Below are 18194 nucleotides of genomic sequence, written 5' to 3'. Positions count from 1 at the left end.
ATGAGATCTATCATGTAATCGAGTTAGTTCTTGACGGGGATTGATCCCTAGTATCCACTATGTTCTAGATTGATGTTGCTACAACTTGGCTATGCTTAATGCTTGTCACTAGGGACCGAGTGCCATGATTTCAGATCTGAACCTATTATGTTGTCGCCAATATATGTGTGTTATAGATCCTATCTTGCAAGTTGTAGTCACCTACTATGTGTTATGACCCGGCAACCCCGGAGTGCCAATAGCCGGAACCACTCCCGGAGATGACCATAGTATGAGGAGTTCATGTATTCACCGCGTGTTAATGCGTTGGTCCGGTTCTTTATTAAAAGGAGAACCTTAATATCCCGTAGTTTCCATTAGGACGCCGCTGCCACGGGAGGGATGGACAATAGATGTCATGCAAGTTCTTTTCCCTAAGCACGTATGACTACATATGGAATACATGCCTACATTAGATTGACGCACGGGAGATAGTTACATATCTCTCTGTGTTATAGTTGTTACATGATGAATCACATCCGTCATACTCATCCATCACCGCTCCACTGCCTATGAGTCTTTTACTACTGGTTCTTGCTACGTTACTTTCCCTAGGCTTGTCCCTTGCTTCAAAAGGGATTGGGCCACTTTGCTGCTGCTGCTACTGTTGTTCCTTACTACTCCGTTGTTACTTGTTGCAAGAATTTGTTGGAGCCGTAGCCGGGGAAGCATTCTTCTCAAGAATAATCCCCCGTCAACGTGCCAGCGCCATTGATACAACAGTTAGGAATAGTCTGCCGTCAACAAATCATTTCTCGCACCGTTCCTATCATACTACCTTGCTACTGATACTTTGCTTGCAGACACTATCTTTCAGATGTGGTTGAATCTGACACATTCAACTGCTAATACTTGAGAATATTATTTCGCCTCCCGTCTTGGCGAATCAACAAATTTGGGTTGAATACTCTCCCCTCGAAAACAGTTGCGATCCCATACGCTTGTGGGACATCAAAGGCTTTTTCTGGCGCCGTTGCCGGGGAGGCACAACTATATTCTCTGAGTCACTTGGGATTGACGTCTACTGCTCACTATGAGGAATCCGAAAGATCCAAGAACTAAAATCCGGCCTTCCACTACGAGGAGAGGCAAGGAATTGCCATCTAGCTCTGCACTTGATTCACCTTCAGTTTTGAGTAAGTTTGCGACTTCGCCTCCTGCTAGAAATCTTGATATGTCGCCTGTGCTTGATGATGCTACTTCTGTTGCTTATGATGCTATGCTTGATACTATGCCTGATGATGCTATGCTTGATACTATGCCTGATACTGCTTTGCCACTTGGTGCATTCCTTGATGCACATATTGCTAGAGTTGCTACTAGACGGGATGATACTTCTGATACTGCTGATACTATTGAAGTAGAACCTGCTACTATGCTTGAATTGCCTGATATGCCTGATACGCGCTATGTTATGAAGGGACAGATAGCTGAGGATTTTCTTGTGTGTAAGGATAGCTATGATGTTGAGAAACTTCTACGCAAGTGGAAGGAAAAATCTCTGAATGCGAGGATGAAATACGACCCGAAGTTTGCCACTTGGCCTATCTTTGTGACCGATAAGGATTATGAATTCTTTGTCGACCCTGAGTTAATCACTCTAGTCGAATCTGATCCTTTTCATGGTTATGAGTCTGAAACGGTTGTAGCCCATCTTACCAAATTGCACGATACAGCCACCCTATTCACCAGTGAGGAAAAGATTCGCCACTACTATATGCTCAAGCTGTTTCCATTCTCGCTAAAGGATGATGCTAAGACCTGGTTCACTTCTCTTGCTCCTGGTTGTGTGCTTAGCCCCCAAGATATGGTCTACTACTTCTCTGAAAAATATTTCCCTGCCCATAAGAAGCAAGCTGCCTTACAGGAAATATACAACTTTGCACAAGTTGAAGAAGAGTGTCTCCCACAAGCTTGGGGGAGGCTCATCCAGCTACTAAATACTTTGCCTGATCACCCTCTTGAGAAGAATGAGATACTTGGTATCTTCTATAATGGACATACCGATGCTTCTAAAGACCACCTAGATAGTTGTGCCAGTAGTGTTTTTAGGGAACGAACCATAGAATAAGCTGAGATTCTGTTGAATAACATCTTGTGCAATGAGAATGCTTGGACTATTCCCGAACCACCTCCTAAGCCAACTCCAAAGAAAAGAGGTATTCTATTCCTCAGGCCTGAAGATATGCAAGAAGCCAAGAAATCTATGCGAGAGAAAGGCATTAAATCTCAAGATGTCAAAAATATACCACCTATCGAAGAGATCCATGGTCTCGATAACCCGATACAGGTAGTAGAAGTAAATTCCCTGCATAGGTTTGATGAGTGTGATATTCCTTCTGATAAACCTGCTAGCCTATGCGTGGATGAATTTGATAACTTTGTTGCCAAACAACAGAGTTTCAATGATTATGTTAGCAGACAATTGGAACAGAATGCTCGTATACTCAGTCATTTAAGTGCTTGTGTGGACAGAAACGTCAACGATCTTAAGCTCTGGAGTATCAAGCCTCTATGGTTACTACTCAGGTAGAACAAGTACTTAAAGCTCAAAATGACTTGCTCAATGAGTTGAATGACAATTCTGTCAGAGTCGTTACTAGAGGCGGTAGAATGACCGCAAGGAGTTAACACTGATGCACCTAGTCATCCTAGAAAGAAGAAGAAAGATGATAGGAACCTGCACGCTAACAACCCTGTTGCTGCTACCCCTGAGAGTCCAAAAGATGCCTCTGCCTCTGATGCTGAAACACAATCTGGTGATGAACATGAGCCTAATGATAATATCAATAGTGATGTTCATGAAGATGCTCAGCCTAGCAATGAAAAGGATGTGGAGATTGAACCTAGTGTTGATCTTGATAACCCACAGCCTAAGAATACGAGATATGATAAGAATGACTTCACTGCTAGGAAGCATGGTAAAGAAAGGGAACCATGGCTTCAGAAACCCATGCCCTTTCCTCCCATACCATCCAAGAAAAAGGATGATGAGGATTTTGAGCGCTTCGTTGAGATGATCAGACGTGTCTTTCTGCAGATGCGTTTGACAGATATGCTCAAAATGTCTCCGTATGCTAAGTACATGAAAGATATTGTGACTAATAAGAGGAGGATACCTGATCTTGAGATCTCCGCCATGCTTGCCAATTATACCTTCAAGGGTGGAACCCCAAAGAAACTAGGTCATCCCGGTGTGCCCACTCACTATAGGAATCGAGCATTTTGCCATTAGGACGCTACAGACGGCAAAGAGCGAATTACAGTCGGCAAAATTTTTGCCGTCAACCCATGACGGCAAATAATGTCGTTAGACCATGTGCCCGCAAAGGGTATCTTTGCCGTCAGCGTCCGGCAGAGCAGACGGCAAAATGTTTGCCGTCCGTGAAATTATTTTGCCGTGAGCTTGTCTGGTAGACGGCAAAAAATGGTCAGAAGACGGAACGGGCTAACTAACGGTCGACATTAGCCCTTTTGCCGTCTTCCTCACCCGTACATGACAGCAAAATATGGAATATTTTTTGCCGTCTGTCTAATCTGTACATGACAGCAAAATATGACAAATTTTTTGCAGTCTGCATAACATGTACATGACAGCAAAATATGCCATACTTTTGCCGTCTTTTGAAGTTACACAAGACGGCAAACCACATGTTGAGGGCGCCACATTTATTTGTCATCATGAACATGACAGCAAAGAGCATAAATATACAATGTATATATATATGTAACATAATCCATACAACACATATATATATGTAACATAATTCATACAACATATATATACATATATAACATAATCCATACAACATATATATAAATATAACATAATCCATACAACATATATGTAACATCCGTAATCCATACAATACATAACACATCCGTAATCCATACATCATATATATAACATCCTTAATCCATACATCATATATATAACATCCTTAGTCCATACAGCATATAACACATCCATAATCCATACATCATATGTATAACATCCTTAATCCATAGCACATCCATATATATAGCATAATACATAGCACATCTATATATATATAGGGTAATCCATAGCACATCCATGTATATATAGCATAATCCATAGCACATCCATGTATATACTGCGTGGTATTGTCAACCTCGGATAAAGCATCTACATGAAGTGTCTGCCCATCCAATAGGAAACAATCCCAGTCAGTCCGGTAGCTGCAGTCTGTCTAAAGCAAATAAGGGAAAGTTGAAGAATCAAATAGAACCTGGCCGAGGTCGAGTGTTCGGATTTTTGAGAACTCAAGCAGGTCGTCTTCGGTAGCCTCCTCCACTTCAGCCTTGCAAAGGGGCATAGAAAAGCAAACACCCTGCAACAATGCAGCCACATGGTCACACAATATGATTGTAAGTGACAATGATATTTTAACCTAGTACAAAGATTTAAATCAACACAACTTGGATTAGCTTGGAGCAATTCAATGCCCTAGAGACCAATATACCAAGTCAATATTTCATTCCTATTATGGTACCAAATAAGGGTAGAAAATTGACTTCAACAACCAAAAAGATTTTTCTTTCAGCAAAATGGGCAAAAAAATAGAATAAGCATTGGGTTAATCACAAAAGTATTAAAGATGCTTTATTCACATGTGAAACCAGTATGATGTTGTAACTCATATGCCGTAAGTCCCCAAAAATATGGAAGAGGGAAATGAAGAAATCTAGAATATACTCTTCTACATGAAGAAATGAAGAAATGAGTACTTGTCAACCAATAAGTTGATCTACTTAATTGAAATAATTAGAATTTAGAAGTTGCAGGCAGTAATGTACATAATTGTTGGTACGTAACAGAAATGTGGCACTTCAATAGGGATTTTAAATAGAAATGTGAAAACGATGATGAGGTCGGAAAAACAAAATGAAGGACTGACCTATTTCCGTAGTAGTGACCTCATGCCACGTGTAGGTTGTGACAAGTAGGCATTACAGGACTACTTCTACAAACAGTTTCCGCTGATAAATTGTGCCGTATAAACTACAGTAACAAAAGTGATGTTCAGTAAGATGAACGAGGGTGAGTCATAGAATAACAGTCTAGTAAAACCCAAAGATTCAATACTTCCAAGGAAAATGAAATATAACTGCAAGCGAAGGTGATCACGAGACAAATGTGGAATCTTAACGAGTTCAGAATTCTTTGTACATGTAGAAAAATAGTTAAATTTTCCATATACTTATCAAATTATTACGAAGGATCGATTTGTGAGGAGCAAGAAGATACCATAGAAGATATTCAACAGATTCTTCTGGAACATGTAGTAAAGATTCTAAAAAGAATCTTCCCAATCTTGATACCTTTTGTCAATGAACTCTTTTTCTACATGCCAGAAGGAGAAAAGGTAAAGCGATACATCCAGGAAAGTACGGGGATATTTTATCTTCAAAAGCAAACAATAGTGCAGGTCTAGTAATTACCTCCTTGTGCAGTTGATGAGAGCATAGCAGATACGATGGGAGCAGGTAACATGGATTGTGGATATACCCATGACTGTAGTGCCTTTGAGAATAAGAATTCATTGTTGCTCTCTTGCCTCATGCGTCCTGAACTTTGAGGCCTGCCATTATAACTCTGAGCAAGGGGCTCGGCAACACTGCCCCTACAACTTGTACTCAAATTGTGACACCTGTTCCAGGCAAGAGTTATTATACTTTGGGCCTTTGAGACAGAAAATCTAAGCAAAACTAAACAAAGAATAGAGGGTTCAATTTGCAAGTAATTTTCAATTATTTTTCCTAGTGACCGTATGCTGTACTAGACATGATATCACTTGGAGCACTGGATCATACAGACATCAATACCTAATTGAAATATCTGGAAAAAGATTGCAGGTGCAGTAAGCTTCCAATGAGACTGAATGACTGACACACACATACCATTTACATATCTGATTTTCAGAGTGTCAATCTAAGTTATGTCACCAAATCAAGATACTCATGAAATTTCTCTGGGAAGGGTGCATTTTCTAAATTAAAACAAGAAAGAAATGCAAGAGAAGCTAATGCATACGGACCACTTCACAGAAGATGATGAAACAAACTGCAGGGTAGTCTTCAAGGTGAGACTCAAAGGAGCTTTTTTTCCTGGTATTGTGATCTTGGAAGGGCACATCTCTCAAGACTTCAAAGGAACATCACCAACCTGGATGTTAGTGCCACTGGAAGCTCCGGAAGCACGACGAGCTCCGAACCCTTTCAGCACTTTGTCCTACACAAAGCAGTAGACAGATTACAGGATAAGGTAATATATACATATATAGTAGTGCATTAGGTAGATATTCCTTGCCATATCGAATTTGCTAGAGCCAGCCAACTTCTCATCGCCAATGTGAAGCTCCGATACACTCCGCAGAGCATTCTTGCTGTGTTTCTCAGCTTTCCTAAAACCTGGTTTTGCTGCTTCCGCAAGCGATGGAACAGAAGAGTCCAACTGGGCAGAGTCGCCATCGCTGCTGAATTTTGGAAAAAGGAATGCAAATAAGAGCATGGATATGGCATGAAACAAGATCCACTGCCTCTGTAAAATAATTACCTTGGAAACGGAGATTCTGCAGACTGTGAAGCTGCTACAGTATCAGCAGACTTGGGAGCCTTCTCGTTGTTCAGTAAAGCATCCTGCTTTCAAGATATTAGAACAAGTTAATTATATAACAGAACAAGTGGTTCAACACGATGGTGTCAAATACTTGCAGAGCAATGAGCACCACTACGTCTAACCTTTCTGGATTTTTCAACTGCTCATCCTGCAGGAACCAATCAATGGAACAAGTTTCAGTGTCCATCTGCGACCCTGTAGCATATAATGCTAGCTTGCTGCAGGGCTTGCTACATTTTAAGTGTGTAATGTATCGATTTAAGGTGGAGACGAAGCTCTGGCAGGCCTTGTGTTACATATAAACCCTTTGTAACAAAAATACGAAATACTGCAGTGCCTATGGTTCTCCAGAACGCATTCGTAGGGGAATACTGTATATATATGTATTTTAGAAAAGGAGGATGCCCCCGGACTCTGCATGTGGAATACTGTATATGGTCCTCTTATTTCTGTGAATCTCCCTCATGCACCTGCCAAGTATTTACCACCTCTCTCTCCTTGATGCATTTATCAGTTAATGCCACTATAGTAATTATACTCACTGTAGCGTTCATCACTACCAGCGGTTCACTAGTAGTTTCATTTTGCTAGTGACTATTCATTGCCTTTGAGTACTAGTACTAGTACCACGGAAAGATTGTGGGGCCCTTTTTAAATTCATAGCAGCCAAATTTTGAAATATATAATCTAGATTCAGAGCAACCATTTATGTATAACAGAACCATTTATGTAACAAAACACTGAATTTGGATTCATATCAGCAATGTTTCAGATAATTCATAAATCAACGAGTATTCCTCATACCACATACTCATATCAGCCATCAATCCAAAGAGGCTAGCACATCTGAGCCTGAAAACAACGGTCACAAGTTTAGCACTTTGATAACAACGGTCGAACGAGGATTTCTGGGCAGCACGTATAAGAACACAAAATTCTGCACCATATTAAAGGTAGCACGAGAATCATGAACCCCCAGCACAAGCCCCCAACATAATCACTTCAGTGAATGGAAATAGAACTTAAATCATGGTTTGAAACTTCAGAACCTGATACCTTGCCTACAAAATTGAGCGATCATGAACAAACGGTAAACTGTAACAATAAACACATAATTGTTACAGATCACTACTTGAAATGAATTAGAGGACTGAGACGAGGTGAAGGTAGCACTCAGAGCAAAGCAAGACTCGGAACAACAGTCAATCAAGAGAGGAAATTACTGGTAGCACTAGCGAGATACAGAGCCCCCACGATCCCTTCGAACAGTACTGCTTTTGGCTGATGTAATCATTCAGTGCTGTGGGTCAAAGAGAGACAGGGATTCAGAAAAAATAATTACTATAGAGTACTACCCACTAGCCATTGGTTACCAAATGGGAGGAGGGCGCTGGTGGCGACCGGTGACAGGCACGGAGGTCCGACGTCGGGTGGGCACCGGCGGCGTCAGCCGGGGAGGGCACTAGCGGTGGTGGAGGGAGGCCCGACCGGACGTGTGGTGGAGGGACGCCCGACCGGAGGTGGCCTACCCTCCCGCCATGTCGCGCAGACGGACGACGGCGGCCGGGGAGGGCCCGGCGGCGGCGGCTGGGAGGCTCGCTGTGAACCCTAGAGGAGGGAACCACGAGTCGTGAGAGGGAGGGGCTGTTGCGCTCGTTTTTTATCCGGTGTGTTCTTTTTCCACTCGCGGGAAGTAGGGCAGCTGTGTTTTTACTCTTTGTCGTCTTCTATACGACGTAACTGATGGCAAAGACTAATTTTTGTCGTCTTCTCTTGCTAATCCAAGATGGCAAAACTGCCTGCCGTTTGGGTGAGTTAACAGGAGCGTGGACATCTTTTTTGCCGTCATCCGTAGCATAAGTAGACGGCAAAAATTGTGCCTTTGCCGTCATCTACCCAAATAGTTGATGGCAAAACTATTTTTTGCCGTGTGGTTTTTTTTGACGTCTTTTTTTCGTGATTTTTGATGATAGTAACTCTTTGTCGTCTGCCCATGACGGCAAATTTCCCGTTTGCCGTCTGCCCCGACGATTTGCCGACGGCAAAGATTATACCTATCATCAGAATAGTTGATTCCTATAGTGTACCTTGCTCCATTAAAGGTAACTACGCTAGGACTGTGTTGTGCAACCTTGGAGCCGGTGTTAGTGTTATGCCTCTCTCTCTTTATCGTAGACTTGAACTAGATAAGTTGACACCTACTGAAATCTCTCTGCAAATGGCCGACAAATCAACTGCTTTCCCTATCGGCATTTGCAAGGATGTGCCTGTTGTGGTTGCTAACACCACTATCTTAACAGACTTTGTTATCTTGGATATTCCTGAGGACGATGCCATGGCGGTCATCCTCGGAAGACCCTTTTTAAACACCGCCGGGGCTGTTATAGATTGCAACAAAGGCAATGTCACTTTCCATGTCAACGGTAATGAGCATACGGTGCACTTTCCGAAGAAACAATATCGTGTACATTGCATCAATGCTATCGAAAAAACTTGATCGATTCTTATTGGGAGCTTTGAATGCCCTATTCCTAGTGTCAAGATGAAATATGATTTTCATGTTGGGGAGATACACATCCCCATTGAGGTGACCTAGTGACTGTTCGAAAATTCTCCATTCTCTTTTGCGATTCGAAAAGTTTTGTCGAGGGGATTTGATCAACCCCATTGACGGATTTCTTTCGATGACCACGAGATGGATGAATCAAGGAGTCACAAACCTCTATTCCAAGCTTTCACTTTAGGTTGCTTAGAAGAAAAATGATAGATTTAGATTAGTTTTCCCTATTTTCTGTTTTAGCGTCCGGTAGAAAAGTACCCCGAAAATAAAATTCTCTGAACACTTTGAAAATCTAGTATGATTTTTTCTGGAATTTTTGAAAAATTCTGAGACAAAGAGCTTGTCTGGGGGCCACACCAGTGGGCCACAATCCCTGACGGCGCAGGCACCCCCCTGGTCGCGCCACCCAGGCTTGTGGGGCCTACAGACACCCCCTCCACTCATTCTTGCTCTTATCTCCTTCTCCTACCTCCAGAAAAAATAGTTTCACAGCTCAAACCCGTGTTCTTGCTCCTCTTGCTGGGATTTTTGATCTCTTTGATCAAATCGTCGTTCTCCAAACTGTTTTGGGGAAATTACTCCTTGGTAAGTGACTCCTCCATTGGTCCAATTAGTTTTTGCTCTAGTGCCTTATACTCCGCGTACTTTTGCTGCCTTGATGACCATGTTCTTGAGCTTTGCATGCTGATTTTAGCTGGTCCCAAGTAGTTTTGATGCGTAATATGGTCTCTAGGCACTTGTGGGAGTAGTTGCTACAAGTTTAGTTGAACCTTGTTCACCATTCCTTTGGGTCACTGAAAATTTCAGAAAAGGAAGATGCTCAGGAGAAACTTTCATGGTGATTCCTCAAGCAAGAGAGGTCCACATCTTGCGATTCGGGAGCCTGATCCTTACCAACCTAGGGACGCGCAGGTACAACCATGTCAATGGCCTTCTGATGAATTTATGATTGAGGCAGGTTTCAAAGATGAGTTTGATGCATTTGTTCGCAATGTCGGACTCGAAGAATTCATCTCCGATAAATGTGAACACTATGTTGCTCTCACTGCCTCTTTTGTGTGTAGATTCAAATTTTCAGCTGGCCGTGACCGGCTGTACTGTTTGATCTCTATGATAAATCGTATCCCATGGATTTAGAGGATTTCAGTAGAATTTGCAAAATACCTATTTGGGGTAACCTCAATAATCCTCCTAAATCTTCAGTTAGATATTTTTGCGTTGGTATTACGGTTGGAGAAACTAGAGACATTACGCAAGCTACCATGGGGAGTATTCATTTTCCTACCTTGCATTACTTTGCCCTCTTCATAGGCAGATGCATTAATGGCAAGATTGAGCATTGTCACCTCTGCGCACTCAACCTTAGTATCCTCAAGAGCGCAGTGACGGGTGACAAAAGCTTCAACATGGGAGCTATTATAGCAAGGAGGCTGAATAAGAATGCAATTGAAGGGGATTTGTTTGGTGGGATCTAGGCCACTCGCATAGCAAATTTTCTTGGAGTACCCATCCTCGAAGGAGATCCCCCGCTCCATACCGCTTTCCTTGACCGCGTCGCTTTGACATGCTACCAGTTCCTTGAGAGGGATGATGAATCCCTCCTATACCGATTGATATTTAACCGGCAGCGTGTTTCCCATATTACCCTTCCTGCTCCTGCCTTCTTTGACTTTCACGTAAAACAACGATATTACATAACCACAGGAGAGCCAGAGGAGTATGAGAGGGAGGTGACGGCTGCTCATCTCCACGAGGCAGCTATTCAGGCAGTGGCTGCAGCGCTCCCGTATAACCCCCATTATGATTTTCGGTTTCACCAGGACCATCCTTGGGAGTAGACCAAGTTAGGCCAAAAGCCTAAGCTTGGGGGAGTACGTGTTCTCACCGACATTACATTCTTGCTTATGCTTTCACTTTGTTAGCCGGTGTTCACGCTTTGCCACTGTATCATCCATGTCAGTTTATTTTCTTTTTTTTGTTTTCTTTTCGTGTGTCTATCTAGTTTGAGAAAACCCAAAAATATTTTCTTTTCTTCTTTTGCTTGTTGGGAGCTTTCCCGTGTAGAAGATAATGGTTACAATGTTTCGTGGCTCTTGCATGCATACCTGTTTAGCTTTCAAAGAGCCATATTACTTTGTCTTGTCCTTTGTGTTTGCCTGCAGATTCCAGCTTTAGTCCAATGCACGAGCACGCTTATTATTGTTCACATCGTTCGGTCGTGCAAGTGAAAGGCAATAATGAAGATATATGATGAAGTGACTGAGCCTGGAAAAGCTGGTATGAAATCGATCTATTTTGTTTTTGTAAATATGATTAGCTCATCATGCGTGATTCAGCTTTGTTGTGAGAGAAACATGTTTGCAATAACAACTTAGAGATCATAGTTTCTTATGCCATGCTTACTTAGCTAGGATCTTATAATGGTATGTCTTGGATGCCCACATGAATGTTGAAATGACTATGGTGTAGTATGATAGGATGGTATCCTCCTTTCAATTTTTCAAGTGGCTTGACTTGGCGCATGTTCACGCATGTAGTTGAAACAAAATCAACATAGCCTCTATGATGTTCATGTTCATGGTGATTTATGTCCTACTCATGCTTGCACTCAATGTTAGTTAATCTCAATGCATTTTGATGACTGTTGTCGCTCTCTAGTTGGTCACTTCCCAGTATTTTGCTAGCCTTCACTTGTACTAAGCGGGAATACTGCTTGTGCATCCACTCCCATAAACCCAAAGTTGTTCTATATGAGTCCACCATACCTACCTATGTGCGGTATCTATGTGCCGTTCCAAGTAAATTTGCATGTGCCACTCTCTAAATCTTCAAGAAATAATCTCTTTTGCATGCCCGAACCGCTCATGTGGTGACAGGGGGCTATTGGTATATTCCATGCTAGGTGTGTTATCCTCGATATGTGTTTATTCACTATCATTCACGAGAAAGGGGCCGGTAAATGGAATTCCCAGTTCCATGCTCAAATGGAAAAGATAATTGCAAACAAAACTCCCCAAGGATTGATCTTGGTTTGGACGGTACCCGAGGATTCTGCTAGCCGTGGTGTGTGATTGATTGGTGGTGGGGGAGTCAAAACTTTACTTTTCTGTTTGGGAACCTCCTATAGCATGTGTAGCGTGGAAGATGTTCAGAACTCTTAGTCATTGCGTTGACAATGAAAGCATGCCACACAAAATTATTATCTGTGTTTTAAAAGCTTGAGCTCTGGCACCACTGCAAATCAATGCTTCCCTCTGCGAAGGGCATGTCTATTTATTTTCCTGTTGAGTCATCCTCCTCTTACAAAGCACCAATTAGAGAGCACCTCTGTCATTTTTATGCTTTGCTTTTAACTGTGTTGAGTATGACTATGACTGGATCTTCATTGCCATGAATTACAATGTTTAGTCAGCCCTTGGTCTTCTAAGGTGCTCTGCATTTATGTTTTGCGGTCTCAGAAAGAGCTAGCGAGATACCATCTATTCGTACTGCTTCATGTTGTTTTGATTGAAGTGTTGACGTTTGAGACTTATTATTATTTGCTTGCTAGTTGATTATCCCATTGATATGTGTTTTCCGTGAGACCTATATGTCATTTGCTTATGTGGTTTGATTGTGATCTTGCTGAAATTCTGGTCGTGAGTTAGACATAATTGCAACAACAAGATCAAACAGAGTTCGTCAAAGTTTTTCTTTTGTCTCTCTCAATTTGTCAACTGAGTTGCTTGAGGACAAGCAAGGCATTAAGATTGGGGGATTTGATACGTCTCCGTCGTATCTACTTTTCCGAACTCTTTTGCCCTTGTTTTGGACTCTAATTTGCATGATTTCAATGGAATTAACCCGGACTAACGCTGTTTTCAGCAGAATTGCCATGGTGTTGTTTTTGTGCAGAAATAAAAGTTCTCAGAACGTCCTGAAAATTTACGGAGATTTTTTATGGAATAGAAGAAAAATACCTGCGCAAAGATCCACGAGAGGGGACGTGCGAGTGGGCCACAAGCCCACAGGCCGCGACCACCGCCTACGGCTGCGCCGTGCAGGCTTGTGGGGCCCACGTGGCACCACCGCCCCCAATCTTAGCTCTATATCTTCCGTTTCGCCTGAAAAAAAATCAGACAGAAGGCTTCATCGCGTTTTGTGATACGAAGGCGCCGCCACATCCTGTTCTTCATATGGAGGCAGATCTGGAGTCCGTTTCGGGCTCCAGCGAGGGGAAATCGTTGCCATCGTCATCATCAACCTTTGTCCATCGAAAATTCCATGATGCTCTTCATCGTTCGTGAGTAATCTCATCGTAGTCTTGCTGGACGGTGATGGGTTGGATGAGATCTATCATGTAATCGAGTTAGTTCTTGACAGGGATTGATCCCTAGTATTCACTATGTTCTAGATTGATGTTGCTACTACTTGGCTATGCTTAATGCTTGTCACTAGGCCCCGAGTGCCATGATTTCAGATCTGAACCTATTATGTTGTCGCCAATATATGTGTGTTTTAGATCCTATCTTGCAAGTTGTAGTCAACTACTATGTGTTATGACCCGGCAACCCCGGAGTGGCAATAGCCGGAACCACTCCCGGAGATGACCATAGTATGAGGAGTTCATGTATTCACCGCGTGTTAATGCGTTGGTACGGTTCTTTATTAAAAGGAGAACCTTAATATCCCATAGTTTCCATTAGGACCCCGCTGCCATGGGAGGGATGGACAATAGATGTCATGCAAGTTCTTTTCCCAAAGCACGTATGACTACATACGAAATACATGCCTACATTAGATTGACGAACGGGAGCTAGTTACATATCTCTCCATGTTATAGCTGTTACATGATGAATCACATCTGTCATACTCATCCTTCACCGATCCACTGCCTACGAGTCTTTTACTACTGGTTCTCGCTACGTTACTTTGCCTAGGCTTGTCCCTTGCTACAAAAGGGATGGGGCCACTTTGGTGCTGCTGGTACTGTTGTTCCTTACTACTTTGCTGTTACTTGTTGCAAGACTTTGTTGGAGCCGTAGCCGGGGAAGCATTCTTCTCAAGAATAATCCCCCGTCAACGTGCTGGCACCATTGATACAACATTTAGGAATAGTCTGCCGTCAACAGATCGTTTCTGGCACCGTTGCTATCATACTACCTTGCTACTGATACTTTGCTTGCAGACACTAATCTTTCAAGTGTGGTTGAATCTGACACATTCAGCTGCTAATACTTGAGAATATTCTTTCGCCTCCCGTCTTGGCGAATCAACAAATTTGGGTTGAATACTCTACCCTCGAAAACTGCTCCGATCCCATACGCTTGTGGGACGTCAGTCATTGCGTTGACAATGAAAGCATGCCACCCAAAATTATTTATCTCTGTTTTAAAAAGCTTGAGCTCTGGCACCTCTGCAAATCCATGCTTCCCTCTGCGAAGGGCCTATCTATTTACGTTTCTGTTGAGTCATCCTCTTCTTATAAAAGGCACCAATTAGAGAGCACCTCCGTCATTTTTATGCTTTGCTATTAATTGATATTGAGTATGACTATGACTGGATCTTCTTTGCCATGAATTACAATGTTCAGTCAGCCCTTGGTCTGTGAAGGTGCTCTTCATTTATGTTTTGCAGTCTCAGAAAGGGCTAGTGAGATACCATCTGTTCATATTGTTTCATGATTGTTTTGATTGAAGTGTTGACGTTCGAAACTTATTATTATTGCTTGCTAGTTGATTATGCCATTGATATGAGTACACCATGAGACCTAAATGTTATTGCTTCTGTGTTTAGCTTATGATCTTGCTGAAAATCCGAATATGAGTTAGACATAATTACAACAACAAGATCAAACAGAGTTTTTCTTTTGTCTCTTTCAGTTTGTCAACTGAATTGCTTGAGGACAAGCAAGGATTTAAGCTTGGGGGAGTTGATACGTCTCCATCATATCTACTTTTCCAAACTCTTTTACCCTTGTCTTGGACTCTAATTTGCATGATTTGAATGGAACTAACCCGGAGTGACGCTGTTTTCAGCAGAATTGCCATGGTGTTATTTTTGCGCAAAAATCAAAGTTCTCGGAATGACCTGGAAACTTAGGAGGATTTTTTGTGTAATACATAAAAAATACTGGCGCAAGAATTACGTGAAGATACGGAGCCAGGAGCCCACAAGCCCAGGATGCGTGACCCCCCCTAGGGCACGCCTGGCAGGCTTGTGGGGCCCACGTAGCTCCGCAGCCTCCAACTCAAACTCTATAAAGTATCTCTCGCCCAGGAAAAATTTAGAGAGAAGAGTTCATCACCTTTCACGACACGGAGCCGCCGCCACCACCTGTTCTTCCTCGGGAGAGCAGATCTGGAGTCCGTTCTGGGCTCCGGAGAGGGGAAATCGACGCCGTCGTCATCACCAACCATCCTTCACCGCCAATTCCATGATGCTCTTCATCTCATCGTAGGCTTGTTGGACGATGATGGGTTGGATGAGATCTATCATGTAATCGAGTTAGTTTTGATGGGGTTTGATCCCTAGTATCCACTATGTTCTAAGATTGATGTTGCTACTACTTTGCTATGCTTAATGCTTCTCACTAGGGCCCGAGTGCCATGATTTCATATCTGAACCTATTATGTTTTCATCAACATATGTGTGGTCTTGATCCTGTCTTGCAATTTGTAGTCACCTACTATGTGTTATGACCCGGCAACCCCGGAGTGACAATAGCCGGAACCACTCCCGGAGATGACCATAGTATGAGGAGTTCATGTATTCACTATGTGCTAATGCTTTGTTCCGGTTCTCTATTAAAATGAGACCTTAATATCCCTTAGTTTCCATTAGGACCCCGCTGCCACTGGAGGGATGGAAAATAGATGTCATACAAGTTCTTTTCCATAAGCATGTATGACTAAATATGGAATACATGCCTACATTACATTGACGAACTGGAGCTAGTTACATATCACCCTATGTTATAACTGTTACATGATGAATGTCATCCGACATAATTATCCATCACAGATCCAATGCCTACGAGCTTTTCCTATACTGGTCCTTGCTAAGTTACTTTACCGCTACTCCTGTCACTACTGCTACTGTTACCGCTGTTACCGTCACTATCACACTACTTTGCTACTGAAACTTTGATGCACATACTAAGTCTTTCAGGTGTGGTTGAATTGACAACTCAACTGCTAATACTCGAGAATATTCTTTGGCTCCCCTTGTGTCGAATCAATAAATTTGGGTTGAATACTCTACCCTCGGAAACTGTTGTGATCCCCTATACTTGTGGGTTATCATGGCAGTAGGCACTGCTGCATGCAATGTTGGAATGTCGCACCAGCGTTCTTCAGACCGAACGTCATGGTGGTGTAGCAGTAGGCCCCGAAGGGCATGATGAAGGAGGTCTTCAGGCGATCAGCTGGATCCAGCTTGATTTGATGGTAGCCTGAATAAGCATCCAGAAACAACAGTAGTTCGCAGCCGGCTGTGGAGTTGATCACTTGATCTATCCTGAGCAAGGCGAAAGGGTCTTTCGGGCATGCCTTATTCAGGCTGGTGTAGTCGATACACATTCACCAGGTGTTATTCTTCTTCAACACCAGGACTAGGTTGGCTAACCAGTCCGGGTGAAAAACGTCCATGATGAAGCCGGCTGCAAGGATCCGGGCAATCTCTTCTCCAATTGTGCGTCGCTTCCCCTCAGCGAAGCGGCGCAAAGGTTGTTTCACCGGTTTGCATCCGGTCGCACGTGAAGTTTGTGCTCGGCGTGCTTCCTCGGAACACCAGGCATGTCTTTGGGAGACCATGCAAAGATGTCCCGATTCTCACAGAGGAAGTCGACGAGCTCGCCCTCCTATTTGGAGCTAAGGTTAGCCCCGATGGTGACACACTGCTTGGGGTTCGCAGGGTCGAGTGGCACCTGCTTGGTTTCTTTGGCCGGCTTGAATGAGCCTTCGCTGACCGACTGGGATGGAGGAGTAGGGATCGCTGGCTGGTCGGTAGCCTGAGCCATGAGCCGGTCGATCTGCCTTGGCACCTCAACAATCACCATAGCGTCGGCCAGGCGGCTGCTGTCATGTGCACAGTCGAGCGACTTCTTGTAGTCGCCAGCGATAGTAATGATGCCCTTCGGACCCGGCATCTTCATATTGAGGTAGGCGTAGCGGGGGATAGCCATGAATTTGGCCAGAGCTGGTTTGCCCAGCAGCGCGTGATACGGGCTGCTGAGATCCACCACCTCGAACCATATGGACTCTCGGTGGAAGTGAGCCTTGTCCCCGAAAAGGACGTCCAACTGGATTTTGCCGATCGGCGAGCACGACTGTCCCGACACGATGCAGTGGAAGACAGTGCTGGTTGATACGTCTCCAACGTATGTATAATTTTTGATGGTTTCATGCTATTATCTTGTCAAACTTTGGATTTTTTCCGAAACAGAAAAAGATCGAGGAACTTCAGAACCAAGGCAGGGGGTCACCAGGGACCCCATAAGCCCCCTAGCTGCAGCTAGGGGGGCGCCTCCCAGGCTTGTGGGCTCCCTGGGCCACCTCTGCCCTAGGTCTTTCGCCTATATATTCCCAAAAATTACAGAAAAAATCAGGAGATCATCAAAAGTACTTTTCCGCCGCCGCAAGCTTCTGTCTCCGCAAGATCCCATCTGGGCACGCTATGGTGCCCTGCCGGAGGGGGGATTCGGATACGGAGGGCTTCTTCACCAACACCATGACCTCTCCGATGATGCCTGAGTAGTTTACCATAGACCTACGGGTCCATAGCTAGTAGCTAGATGGCTTCTTCTCTCTCTTGGATCTTCAATACAAAGTACTCCATGATCTTCATGGAGATCTATCCGATGTAATCTTCTTTTGCGGTGTGTTTGTCGAGATCCGATGAATTGTGGATTTATGATCAGATTATCTATGAATCATATCCTTGTAATTCTCTTCGAGTTGTGGGTTTTGTTTGGCC

General features: G+C 43.4%; 1 pseudogene; it reads right to left on the bottom strand.

Moving 5' to 3' along the window:
- Positions 1 to 3270: 3270 nt before the first annotated feature.
- LOC123450740 lies at positions 3271 to 17403 on the bottom strand (annotated as a pseudogene).
- Positions 17404 to 18194: the final 791 nt, after the last annotated feature.

The sequence above is a fragment of the Hordeum vulgare genome, chromosome 4H (genome assembly GCF_904849725.1).
Source record: "Hordeum vulgare subsp. vulgare chromosome 4H, MorexV3_pseudomolecules_assembly, whole genome shotgun sequence".
Taxonomy (NCBI): domain Eukaryota; kingdom Viridiplantae; phylum Streptophyta; class Magnoliopsida; order Poales; family Poaceae; genus Hordeum; species Hordeum vulgare.
The sequence above is the reverse complement of the archived record's forward strand: the minus strand, read 5'-3'. Positions and strand labels throughout refer to the sequence as shown.